Source organism: Brassica napus, chromosome C1, assembly GCF_020379485.1.
Source record: "Brassica napus cultivar Da-Ae chromosome C1, Da-Ae, whole genome shotgun sequence".
NCBI classification, from domain to species: Eukaryota; Viridiplantae; Streptophyta; class Magnoliopsida; order Brassicales; family Brassicaceae; genus Brassica; species Brassica napus.
This window is the reverse complement of record NC_063444.1, coordinates 33,678,622-33,692,613: the sequence shown is the minus strand read 5'-3', so window position 1 is coordinate 33,692,613 and position 13,992 is coordinate 33,678,622. Positions and strand designations below refer to the sequence as shown.

Below are 13,992 nucleotides of genomic sequence, written 5' to 3'. Positions count from 1 at the left end.
AGTGCTACTCTCTTGTGTAGCAGAAATAGAAGATCTGGCTTGGCCTTGTGTAGACTGATTTCCTTTGAAGGGGAAGCCTTGAGAGTAGTTTTGTCTAGCTTGGAAACCACCTTGTTGGTTGTTGTAGAAGGGCTTTTGTTGGTAGTTGTTGTACTGAAAGTTAGGCTCCTTCTTGTACCATGTCCCATTAGCATTCACAAAACAAAGCTCTTCTTGACCTTCTAGACCATCAACTTCATTAAGCACAGCAATCCCTTTTTGTTTCTGCTCACCAACAAAGTTCAACTTCTCTTGTTTAGCTCTATCCAAGAGGAGCATATCCATCTTGCCTTGTAGAGCCTTTAACTCTCTATTGGTGTTTGTATCATCACCTCAACTGCCTCTGTTGCTTCTATCATGTTCGTCACTGTAGACTGAATCACTCTTAGCCATATTCTCTACAAGTTCCAAGGCATCTGCTTCACTTCTCCCCAAGAAGAAACCATTGCTAGCAGTATCAAGCTGGCTTCTATACTTAGGCAAATCACCTCTGTAGAAAGTACTAAGCAAACTCTCCATATTGAAGCCATGATGAGGACACTGAGAGATGTAGCTGTTGAACCTTTCCCATGCTTCTCCAAAGCCTTCAAGATTCCTTTGATGAAATCTAGAGATTTCATTCCTTAGCTTAGTAGTTCTTGAAGTAGAGAAGAACTTGGTGAGGAAAGCTTTCTTGCACTCATCCCATGTGGTGATTGAATCTCTTGAAAGGCTCTTCTCCCATGTGTGAGCTTTGTCTCCCAAAGAGAATGGAAACAACCTTAGCTTGAATGCATCTTAAGAGACACCATTGATCTTTGTTGTTCCATACAGCTTATCAAAGTTATCCAAGTGGTCTAGTGGATCCTCCAAGGCAAGACCATGGTACTTGTTGCTCTGGATCATGTTTATCACGCTCGACTTGATCTCAAAGTTGTTGTTTTCCACAGCTGGTGCTCTTATGCCAGCTCTATGCCCATGGATATTGGGATCATCATGGGTGCCAATAGCTCTAGCTTGGCGATGTGGGTATTGTGGCCTAAGGTTGTCAGCTCCTTGGCCATTACCCTCTCCATCTTGAGGCTGATTCTGATGTTGATCCATCACAAACCCCAATCTGTCTAAGTGAGCCTGTTGCTCTTCTTCTCTTATCCTCCTTGCAATCTCCCTTTCAAGTGCTCTAATGTCTTCAACTCTTGGAACTAGGTCTGTTGGGCCTCTGCTCCGCAAGTTCATGAACCTGAGATACAAAAGGCTAGGAAAGAGAATCAGTAACTAGATATAAGAAAAATAAGACTTAGTCTCAAGTAAGGACCAAATCTCAATGTCAAAATCAACTTAGAATTGGCAACGGCGCCAAATTTGATATGGACTTTTCAAAGGTCCAAGATTCAAATCAAAGTAGTATTTTAGATGTCTCCATTTCCAAGTGTTTCAACTCATAAAGAATTCAGGTTCATACTTAAGCTAAGTGCATTCAATGTAATGAGGTGATTTGATTTAGTTAACAAGATTCTAACACAATTAACTAACAACTTTCAAGCAAATGGATAAAGGAGGACACATGGGTATAGGAAATTGATGTCAAATGATTAAGATTCAATCTAAAATGGAAAAGTGTCAATCAACACATTTCCCTAAGTCTAGATAACAATTCTAAGCAAGTTCTTTGTCAAGACAAATGCTCATTTACTCTCATTGATCAAACATCAAATATCTTTGGTTTGTGTCAATCAAGCAATCATTAAGAACAGATCATTCAAAAATCAAAACTCCCCTAACATCAAATGTCTTTGGTACGGTAAGTTAAGAGCATGTTGAGTTGGCTCAGACATTTCATCGAACATCTTTCAGACAATGAAATGTCTAGGTTTCTAATCTGAAATGGCCAACTCTAAATTAGCATTAAGATCACTCAATCAAGCAAAGAAACATATTAATCTATTCTAAACATTCTAGATCATCACTTAATCATCCTAATCATCCTAACTTATGAATCCAAAGATGACTACTCACCCATTATCATGGTAGATACTAAATCATTAGTTGATCTAAGTGTAAACATGGTTAATGATTCAAAAAATCAAGCAATCACAAAAGATAATGATCAAGATTAGATCTTTCACCTAAAAATGCTTTTTGATTAGATAGAAAACAAGATAAGATCCTAAGATTAGGTTTAGAGGGTATTTATATGACTTCTAAAACCTAGTGGGCTCAGTCAACAACCTGAAAGGCCCAAATAAAACATAAATTTTTGATCAGAAGAAGCGAAACGCGCGCGGGTTCATGAAGGCGCTCCACCAGGTCGCTCTGCTTCCAGAGCGGGTTCGCCACCTCGCTCCGGGACATCGCTCCAAATCCCTGCTTTGTTTCTTCGTATTGCGCGCGGGTTGCGGACCTCGCTCCCCTTGGTCGCTCCGACTCTCGAAAGTTGTCAACGAGAAGTTGAGTTCGGAGCGAGTACCTCACCCCGCTACAAGACGTCTCTCCAAGTGCACACTTCATTTCTTCTTTTTGCGCGCGGGTTGCGGACCTCACTCCGACTCTCGAAAGTTGTCGACGGGGTGTTGGTTCAGAGCAGGTGCTGAACCCCGCTGCAGGATGTCGCGCTGCCTTCGTTTCGTCGGGAGCAGGTGTCGTAGGTCGCTCCCGTTGCCTGCTCCGGTACTCTACTCGCTCAAACAACACTTTCCACTCCCATTTTGATTCCAAATGCTTCCAAGTACCTCTAAGAACTCCAGTGGACACTCCAACACTAGATAAAGACTTATGCAATGCAAAAAGGAAACTAAAATGCATAATCCCTAATCTAAATGACCAAAACATGCAAGAATGAAGAGTTAAAACAATGCAAATGTGCAAGATATCAAAAATCCTAGTCGCTTTCTAATTCTCGCTTTTGCTGACGTGGCCAAAAAAATCTCAATCTACATTACTTTCAAAATGAAGCTAAATCCCATAGGAATGTTTTGAACTCTGGTTAATAGGTGAGATAGTAGTGTCAGTAAGCCACTACACTACATATATTGTTTCAAAAATAATGTTGCACATGATGTAAAAATGGATATTTTCTTTTGAATAAATTTAACATATATTCAAAAAAAAAATAAGTGGAATGGCTTTTGTTCAAAACCATTAATAAACAGCGCAATGATGCAGTTTACCAACCTTTGATCACTGATATTTGATCTAAATCTGTCTCTGCACATATCTTTATGGCTAGAACTTGCAGATGCTCCAAGAGCTGCAGATCCCTCAATAAGCTAGCATTTGCATGGACATTAGAACCTAGCAGTTGCAAAATTCTTAAATTCGACAACTTTGATATCCCGGCCACTCTACGAAGTCTCCATTTACCATTCAAATTCAACTGATATAGATTTTTCAACTCTTGGAAACCAACATGCAGCTGCTCTATATTTGTTATCGACAAGTCAAGATACTGCAAGGAGGCTAACTTTGATATCTGTTCTGGAAGCTCATTGTTGTATGAAATGCCAAATAGATCCAAAACAACTAACTTTTGCATAAATTGGGTGAATTCACCTGAGAGGTTCTTTGTTGGAGATAAGATATCCCACATCGGAAATATGAAAGAGATTTAAGTAATATAGAAGTAACCTGGGACAATCCACTTACCACCAATTGGATTTAAGTTGAAATCCCAGCAAACTTGTCATGGTATCAGAGTGGGCCCACACCCTGGCCCACTAATCCGGCCCGGAAAGAGGTCTGATCATCCCACTACCTGATGGCCCATAGAAGGCTCAGTTTCGCCGCGATTTCTAAAAAAATAAAGCAATCTTATCTCCAACATTCTTTACATATTTCCAATGTGAGATCTTATCTCCAACATTCTTCAATTTATTGTTCTGAAGGAACATAGTTGTAAGCTTTGAACACTTGGGATGACATGTTATGTCTTTAATATTATTACCCATTAGTGACATCCTTCTCACAGCCTCCCAATCCTTTTGTTTTGGTATTTCATGTAATCCAAATCTTCCTTTCACAAAATAAGTATATTCCAGTCTCCAGAAATAGGATGCAATCCATATGGCCATCTCCTGCAGCACGTCATGCATTTGGACCTCTCTTGTACCATTCTTGGTAAGTAAACTTGCATTGATAAGAGTACCGAGCACATCATGACCCTTATTTATCGCTCTTTTTGTATCTGGGTATTCTCCAAGGAATCCTTCGGATAACCAATATTCTATCAACCTCTCTCTATCAATCTCGTAATCTTCCGGAAACAGAGCATAATACAAGACGCACGACTTGATACTTTCACCGCATAAGCTATTATACCTGAACTTCATAACTGGAATAATATTGGTTTCCATGTCAGGGTACTCTGCAGCAGATTTATTCAACTCATCGACTGCATGCTCCCATTCTTCTACCTTAGTTTTAGTTGACATTTTCTCACCAATTAAAATGAGGGCTAGTGGCAGACAACGGCATTTTTTAGCTACATTTCTTGCAAGCTTGATAATGACCGGATCTCTTCTTAATTTATTTTTTCTTGCACACGGTTTATTCAAGGATTTGTAAACGGTGTTTGCGATTTGCTTTATAGCACTTCCACGAAACGTTTCTTATTTATTTCATAACGATTTGCGGATTTCTCTATAGCATTATCGCGAAACGTTTTTGATACATGATTCTTAAAACGTTATTAAAATGATTTGCTTCCACGAACGCTTATAAAGCGAATTTGTGAAACGATCTAAAAGTCTACACAAAACGGTTTCTGCAAACGCTTTTCTAAGCGAGAGTGCAAAACGTTTTTCCAAACTGATATCGATATGATTTGGTTCAAACACCAAAAATGACCATCGATTTTAGACTATTATTTTTGCTTAAAATAATATGTTATTTTTTGAATGGAGTACTGATCCACTTTCATGTTTTCTCAACAGAAAAATGACAAACGATAACAACACCCCCATTGACACCACGAATGTCATTCAGACTCCAATCAACATTGTAGCAACTGATGCAACCGCTGGAACAATCACAACGTCAACCGCTACAGAAACAACAACAACTACCACTCCAGTAGATGTAGCTGATGAAACCAATCGCCGTAGCTTGTTCGGTGCTGGTCTCTATCAGACGGGGTCAGTTCTAGCAACCACAAGTGTTCCAGTTGCAGTTCAAACTCCTCCGGCTGTACCTTGCATGATCTCTCAAGGATTGATGCCTGACAAGTTTGATGGCAAAGGCTTCAAAATGTGGCAGAAGAAGATGTTGTTCTTCCTCACAGCACTGAAGCTGGACAAGTTCATCCAGGAGTACAAGCCCATTGTCCCTTACGGGATTGAAGATGTGCACACTCTTGCAAGTGTTGACATATGAGTGCATTCCGAATTAATCTGCAAAGGATACATTTTTGGTCGCCTCATTGACCCATTGTACCGAATCTACTGTGAGATACCCACGGCGAAAGAGCTATGGACATCAGTGGACAAGAAGTACCGAGGTGAGGACGCTGGCTGCCAGAAGTATGTGGTTGCAAAATTTCATGACTTCAAAATGGTGGATTCAAAATCCATCATGGATCAAGTGGAAGCGTTTCAGCTCATTTGCCATGAAATCGCTGCTGAAGGAATGTCCATGTGCGAGACAATCAAAACTCCCAGCTTCATCCAAAAGCTTCCTCCAAGCTATGCGAATTTCAAGCTACCTGAAGCAAAAGAATAAGAAGATGTGTCTCGAGGAGCTCATCAATGATATACCATGGATTTTACCCATTTTTAGCCATGGTGTATAGGTGTTTTTAAATGCATTATAGTTGTTTTAGAGTCTTTTTAGTATGTTTTCAGGTTTTGGAGTGATTTTGAGGAAAGTGGTGATTTTGGTGCATTTTGGAGATAAAATGATAAAGACTTGTAGCTGACCATCGACCAGGCTGGCAATCAATGATAGAAGATGATAATTGATCGACACACTCTGTCTTGTCGATTGACGGCGAAGCGTGCAAATGCCAGATTGGTTCCAGCCGACTCTAAGCCCATGTCCCACAAGAATTACCAGATTATCCCTGACGAGTTTTAAACTAATATTTATGTGCTATGCCATTGTTCTAGGCAACACACGCTTTCATACTTTTATACAACAAAATACTTAGAGTCTTAGGTTTGGAGAAAAGATCCAAGAACTCCTTCGAAGATTTATGATTGGAACTCCCAAATTTCTTACTCTATTCTATTTATGCAGTTTTCATATTCCTTTGTGATGAATTGCTTAGATATGTCTGAGTAGTTCTCTTTGTTAGATTTAGGGTTCAGATATTTATGAGGGATTAGCCCAAAATATAGAATTGCTAGGTATTAGTATATCCATGAATTAATCTGTTCTTAATGCATGTGTTCTAGAGTAGCTAACTAGAACCTTGCCTATAGATATTAGGGCGCAATCGGAAGCTTGGTTCTCTGTCTGAATTAGTTTAGATTGTGCTAGGATTGCTAGAAAAAAGCAGAAGCTGATTTAGTTAAACCTAGTGAACGAGTCAAACCCGTGCGTTAAAGCTCCCTGGAAGGTAAGGTACCTTGCTCGACAACTCATTAGTTGCATCGATCGGCGGGCTGAAAGGTTTATCGATTGATACCCGTTGTTGGTATCGATCGACACTTTCTCAAGACCAACAAGCGACATCTCATGTCTTAGATCCGGCAATAGATATTCTAAAAATACGGAAGTTGATAGACTATTCTTATGGTTTGAGTTCTGGAATATCCAATCCAATGCATGCTTAGTCTCTATGTTTCTATAATCCTGATTGTCTGAATAGAAACTCTAAGCCTAACGCCTTTCCATATCTTTCTTAAACCCCAATCAATCAACCGAACAATTACTTGTTCACAACCCTGCTATTTACATTTAAACCTGTTTGCCTAGCTTAGCCACATAATTAGTAGATCTAGTGTGTGCCTTAGCTCCCTTGAATTTGATCCCTAAGTACTGCAAATCGACCTCTTATTTGAGAGAGCACAAATCACTTATAGGGTAATTTGAGTGATATCAAATTTGGCGCCGTTGCTGGGGAGCTTCGATCGCCATTAGATCAAATTTAGTTAGGTTTTGTCTAGGTTTTTGTTACTTGCAAAAAATGATAAAATATTTTCTTGTATTTTCAGGTGCATGCCGAGCAGTACCAGAAGCCAAAAGGAAAAAAACACTTCTCTTTACAGATCCTTCACGTTTACAATGCTCAATCCGCAAAGAAAAATGCACCACATCGATCGACAACAACACCCGTTCGTCGACCGACACTCGCCTTCCACCGTCGACCGGACTACTCTTCCGTCGACCGAGACTACTCTTCCATCGACCGAGACTACTCTTCCGTCGACTGGCCCTACCCACCCGTCATCGATCGACATGGTTGCTGTAATACCCCGTCTTTTAAAAAAAAAACCCCTAATTTCGGTTTTATTGAATTTCTCGGGGAAGCCGAACGCTCTGGAAATTTTTATCCTCAAAGTCAAGGTTAGTCTGGGGTCTATTAAAAATATTCAGCTCATCAGATTGGGAAGGAAAAATATTCGAGATTGATCGCGGGACGAAAATTCACCAGAAGGGCCAAAATCGCGCAAATCGACCGAGAAGCTCAAGGCGGCTTGATCTAAGGGATCAGGACGTGGTGTCAACCATTTAACCTGTTGAGTGTCAACACAAGAAGGAGGTGTAGACGTGCATGAAGCAGTTCCATGCAGCTCGACACACAGAAGCACGAGGTGTCGCAGTACCTGCGATCTGCGCATGCGAACCAACATGCACAGGCCCGTGTGTCGCGACACATGAACCCCAGACATGCTGAGAGCTATATGGACGTGGTGGTGTCTCCTGGCATGTAAAGGAGGCATGCAACAGGGCATGTGGACGCCCATTTTTACTCATCTCATTCCATAGAAACCAAAGCAAAACGTGGCTAGAGAGAGAGAGAGAAAAAGAAGTGAGGTGCTTTAGAAGTATAGACATTTCCGAAGACCGATAAACTCCCGGGAAGTTCCGAAAGACTGTCTAGAAGTGAAAGAAGGTTCTTTCCGAGTTCTGATCAGTCCAGACCAGTCCATTCAAAACATCGACGTTGGATTTTGGGATTTAACATCACGGTACCAAGACGAAGATTTGGAGGGAAAAAAAAGGGTTTGGACAACATCCAGAATCAAAGAGTCGGGTCACATCGCTTAATCACTGTGAGTCACACTTAATTGTTTGTTAAAAAAATTTTAATGCAGGTTCCTGACATCGGAGATGGCTTCCGAGCTAGGATAGTTGGACCTGTCTAGGTGTCAGTTTGTGGATCCGAGGCTTGAGATGATGTCTGAGCTAAGTGGATAGCAAGACTAGTCTAAGCACCCGGGTTATTGTGATTGTGTGATTATTATATGTTGTTATGGTATGTACCTTGTGTTGGTACTGTTGTGTGAGAACCTCCTGGTGGTTCTTGTAGTAGTTTGCAGGTCATTGCTTCCTCAAATGGTACCACTAAACCGGTCGTGGTCCGAAAAGTGGTGGGCTCGGTTTAACTTGCTTGATTACCAAGGCCGAGTGTCACACGTGGATGTGACAGCCCCTGGCAAGTCCGATAGAGGACCGGGGCACGGCGATTCCGATTGAGGACCGTGACCGGGCGATTCCCGAGCACCTATGCCTGTGTGGTGTAATAGTGAATGGATTGCCGGTGTCCCTTATGTGGCGGAATAATGATTCTGTTGGGCCCTAGGAGTGTATATATATATATATGGTTAATTGATGTGACACTCATGAAGAGTGTTTTGATATACTATGGTTTAATGGTTTATTGCCTAAATCGGTCATGCTTTATCTTGAATATTGATTGTTGAACTACCCGTCTTGCTTGTGTTTGGGGTTGGGTTTAGAATGACGGGTAGTTGTATATGCTGGATAGGGAACCCTGGCTCACTGAGTGAAACTAGTTCACTCACTCCTCACATCCTTTTGCAGGTGACCAGTAGAAAGGACCATAGCGCTCGCGGAACTGTAGGAGCTGTTGTAGATTGGACATCTTTTGCTAAAGACCCGTTTTCAAGATATATGAATGTATGTTTTACCTTCGGCTGCGTCCATGGACCATATGTATAATATTTTGGGCTTGTGAACTTCATGTTTTATATATATGAAATAAAGTATGTTTTATATTCGTGACGTGTTGAATCTGATATTAGGTTAGTCCAACCTAACATAACTCTATGATTCGGTACGGGTTGCAAAGCCTCAGGCCGAAGATTAGAGGAAACGAGTTTTGAATGGATATTATGGGTTACAAAATTATGTTTTGTGACTTGGAAAGTCTATTCTCAACCCGTCGTAACACTTCCGGACTTGGCAGAGGAAGGTCGTTCGGGCATGTTCTTGTTTGATTGTTGCCCGGCTGACTGACCGATGTCTAAAACTGTTCGGGGGTGTTACAGAGGTGGTATCAGAGCATGGTTTAGATCATGTGGTTAATCACATACTTTCCGTGTTTTATCGAGTCAAATGTGTCGCAAAAGATGTATTAGGAAACCAGAAGAGTTCCGCTCTAATTAGTATTCTAAATAGGAATTCCCTGTTTGTGGATTGCAGATGGCAAGGAGGGGAAGGAGTGATGGGGGACAAGGTCGGATGCTGGGTATAGACAGAGTCTCAAGAAGAAGAGGATTGGGATATGAATCCGAGAGAAGAGTGCAAACACTTGCGCACACCAACCAAGGATCCAGTGAAGAAAACGTAAGAAGAAACAACAATCTGTTTGGACATGATCAAGAGATACCACCAGAAGAAAACTTTCCACCAAACCGTACTGTAAGGGGAAGATCAGAAACATGTGATAGCGAGTCAAGTGTCCAAGGACCTAGACCAGTGAGGCGGAACAACCCGATTGAACCAGAAGTTCATGATCAACCACAACAAGGAGTAGGAATGGAGCATACTCTGAAGATGTTTCATGACGTGATAGCGAGGTCACTGCAACAACCTCAGGTGCAACCTCAGCCACTTATGCCACCACAACTTGCAGTGGCTACACCGATGTTACCGTTGAAAACTGCCATCAAGAATATGAAGACACCATATTTTGAAGGCGGGACATATCCATTTCAAGTCGACCAGTGGCTTCGAACTATGGAGAAAAACTTTGAGACCCTGACGTGTTCTGAAGAGTCTAAGAAGAAAATGACAGTATATTACTTAGACAAAGACGCAGCAGAATGGTGGGAGAGTAAGGATCGCCAAGTGGGACATCTGGTCACCACTTGGGCGGCATTCAAACAAGAATTTGAACACAAGTACTTCACTCCTGAATCCAAGCGAAGGCTCCAACGCCAGTTTGCAAACTTGGTACAAGGTGATAAGCCGGTTAGAGAATATGAATCTGAATTTATGCGACTGCGATGACACGTGCTGCGAGGACAAGATGAAGAGGAGACCATGATATCCAACTTTCTGTTTGGTCTAAAACCAGAGTTGGAAAATAGACTGGTAGTCGGGAACTACGAGAGTCTCACCGAGCTAGTGGAAAAGGCTATGAATGTGGAGATCGGATTGGAAGCTGAGAAGGCGGCAAGTAAGAAATTCAAGCAGCATCAAGAAGGAAAGTATGGTGGAAACCAAAGATCTTTTATGGGCAAAGATAAGGAAAAAGAATCGGGAGGGCCAAGTCGACGATTTCTGTTCACAGGAAAATGCTTTAACTATGGCAAGACAGGCCATAAGTCAAGTGAATGCTTCGGGAAGAAACCTGGATCCTTTCAGTCAAACTCATACAATCCTACATGCTACACGTGTGGAAAGAAAGGACACATCTCTACCCAGTGCAGTGTCAATCGTCCTACCCCAGCTACGCCAATCACTGTCCATCCTCCTCTAGCTCCACCTGCAATCGCACCAGCACCAAAAAGGCAAGCTATAGGAGGTAAAGTTTACGCTTTGGAGCTAGAGGATACTAAACCTCCAGGCCCATCTAAGGGTTCCATCACAGGTATTTGGGTTCTTTAACCTTACTAGATTTATTTTGTGTTGTGTTATTGCTTGTGATGCATTGGTTAATTTCTATTGGATAATTTTTATGTTGTTGATATATATTGATGTTGTGCCAGGAGCCTTACATGTTGCGGGGCGTCCCACACATGTATTGTTCGACTCGGGGGCAACACATAGCTTTGTGGCCCCTGAGGTAGCTGCCGAGTTTGTGGGTTCATTTGTGATTGACAGGATGGATGTGGCTGTGATGACTCCCGGAGACCAAACCCTCCAAGCAAAAGAATGCCTCAGAAGAGTTCCGTTAGTCATTTGCAAGAAGATGTTATTGGCAGATTTGTTGGTGGTGCCCTTAAAGGGATATGAGGATATCCTGGGCATGGATTGGTTATCAGGCTATCGGGCACAATCAGATTGTGGAACAGGTTGTATTTTGTTCAAGGATAACGGGCAACGACAAATAGTGTTTTACGGGATCAGTCCAAGCAAGTCTGTGTCTTTAGTAGTTGCCTTGAGAGTGGAAGATTTGCTTAAGGATGGAGAAGCGTATCTGGTAACAGTAACTGCTAGTGAAGGACCCGCTAGCATTGGAGTTGAAATTACGGATATTGCGGTAGTACAAGAGTTTGAGGATGTGTTCTCAGTGTTGAAAGAGTTACCTCCACCTCGAAGTAACCGTTTCACAATTAACTTGGAACCTGAAGCGAAGCCGATAGCAAAGGCTCCCTACCGCATGGCACCTGCAGAGTTAGCAGAGTTGAAGAAATAGCTTGAAGATTTAATGGAGAAAGGTTTCATAAGACCTAGCTCTTCACCATGGGGAGCTCTGGTCTTATTTGTCAAGAAGAAGGATGGTAGCATGCGACTTTGCATTGATTATCGAGGAATCAACAATATCACCATCAAAGATAAGTATCCTCTTCCGAGGATAGACGAGTTGTTGGATCAGCTAAGGGGAGAAAATTGGTTTTCGAAGATCGACTTGGCGTCGGTCTATCATCAGATTCCAATTTCAGAAGGTGATGTCATTAAGACTGCGTTTAGAACTCGTTATGGACAATACGAGTTTGTAGTAATGCCTTTTGTCCTTACTAACGTACTGGCGGCCTTCATGAGATTGATGATTGAAGTCTTCCATGACTATCTCGAAAAGTTCGTGATAATCTTCATCGATGACATTTTAATATATTCCAAGACAGAGGTAGAGCACAAAGCACACTTGAAGCTAGTGTTGGAACGGTTAAGACACCAGAAGCTGTATGCCAAGTTCAGCAAATGTTCTTTATGGAAAAGAGAGATCGGGTTCTTGGGGCACCGTGTGTCTGGAGAAGGAGTTTTCGTAGATTCGGAAAAGGTGAAAGCCATCCAGGAATGGCAAAGGCCATCAACGGTAACCGAGGTTAGAAGTTTCCTCAGGTTAGCCGGGTATTATCGAAGGTTCGTTAAGAACTTTTCTTCGATTGCTAAGCCCATGACAAGTTGACTGGAAAAGGAGTTCCATTCATCTGGGGAAAAGAAACGGAGGAAGCATTTCAGAGACTGAAGAAAGCTTTGACCACAACACCGGTATTGGCATTACCTGAACAAGGTAAACCTTACACTGTGTACGCAGATGCTTCTAGGGTTGGGTTGGGTTGTGTGTTGATCCAGGAAGGCAAAGTAATTGCTTATGCATCAAGGCAACTCAGGAAGCATGAAGAGAACTACCCAACACATGATTTAGAAATGGCGGCAGTGGTGTTTGCATTAAGGATTTGGAGATCCTACTTATATGGAGAAGTCGTGGAAGTATTCACAGATCATAAGAGTCTCAAGTATTTGTTTACACAACCTGATCTGAACCTCCGACAAAGGCGATGGATGGAGTTTATGGCAGATTACGACCTGAAGATTCAATATCATCCATGCAAAGCTAATGTTGTCGCAGATGCACTAAGTCGTAGAAAGTTAGCATCCGATGTTGGAAAGGAAGTGGAAGCACTATCAAGTGAACTCAAGTTGATGACTCTATGGGCAATTGAAGGGGACCCAAGTGAGCCTTTAGGCATACGTACCATAAACCAGGCAGGTTTACTCGCACGGATCAGACAGGAGCGAGCAACAAAGTGATGAGAAGTTAAAAGGAATCATCACAGAAGTTAAAAATCAAGAAGCTCAAAACGCAAGTGGCTATCATGTGGCGGCAGATGGTACACTATTACTTAATGGGAGGATATCAGTACCACAAGGATAAGGGCTACGAGATGAGATTTTGAAGTCGGCGTATCACTCGTTACTCAGTATCCATCCCGGGAGTACGAAAATGTACCGAGATATCCGAAGGTATTATCATTGGCCAGGAATGAAGAAATCAATGGCGCCATGGGTGGCTCTTGGTCAAACTTGTCAACAAGTCAAAGTCGAGCATCAGATTCCAGGAGGGTTGTTACAAAGCTTACCAGTACCTCAGTGGAAATGGGATTCCATATCCATGGATTTCATCACTGGGTTACCCCCGGCTCGAGGACATTCAAATAATGCAATATGGGTGATTGTCGACAGACTGACGAAGGTGGTGCACTTGTTACCCATGAAGGAAACGAATAAGGTAGAAGTATTGGAAGAGATGTATGTGGACCAAATTGTGAGGTTGCATGGTGTGCCAACAGATATAGTCTGCGATCGAGATCCTAGATTCACCTCAAATTTTTGGAAGGCGTTACAAGAAGCAGTGGGAACTAAGTTATTCATAAGCACCGTGTATCATCCCGAGACGGACGGCCAAACCAAAAGAACCATTCGCACTATAGAAGATATGATTCGAATGTGTATATTGGATTGGGCGGGAAACTGGGAAAAACATTTACCATTAATCGAATTCTCCTACAACAACAACTTTCATTCTAGCATAGGTATGGCACCATATGAGGCGCTTTATGGGAGGCCATGCAAAACACCTTTATGCTGGACCGAAGTTGGAGAAAGAAGAGAGTTTGGACA

At 42.0% G+C, this 13,992-nt stretch overlaps 1 non-coding gene across 1 annotated transcript; it reads left to right on the top strand.

The window, feature by feature from the left end:
* Positions 1-562: 562 nt before the first annotated feature.
* LOC125581055 lies at positions 563-669 on the top strand. Its single transcript, XR_007318766.1, has one exon. It is a non-coding gene; the product is annotated as a small nucleolar RNA R71 (small nucleolar RNA).
* The last annotated feature ends 13,323 nt before the right edge of the window (positions 670-13,992 follow it).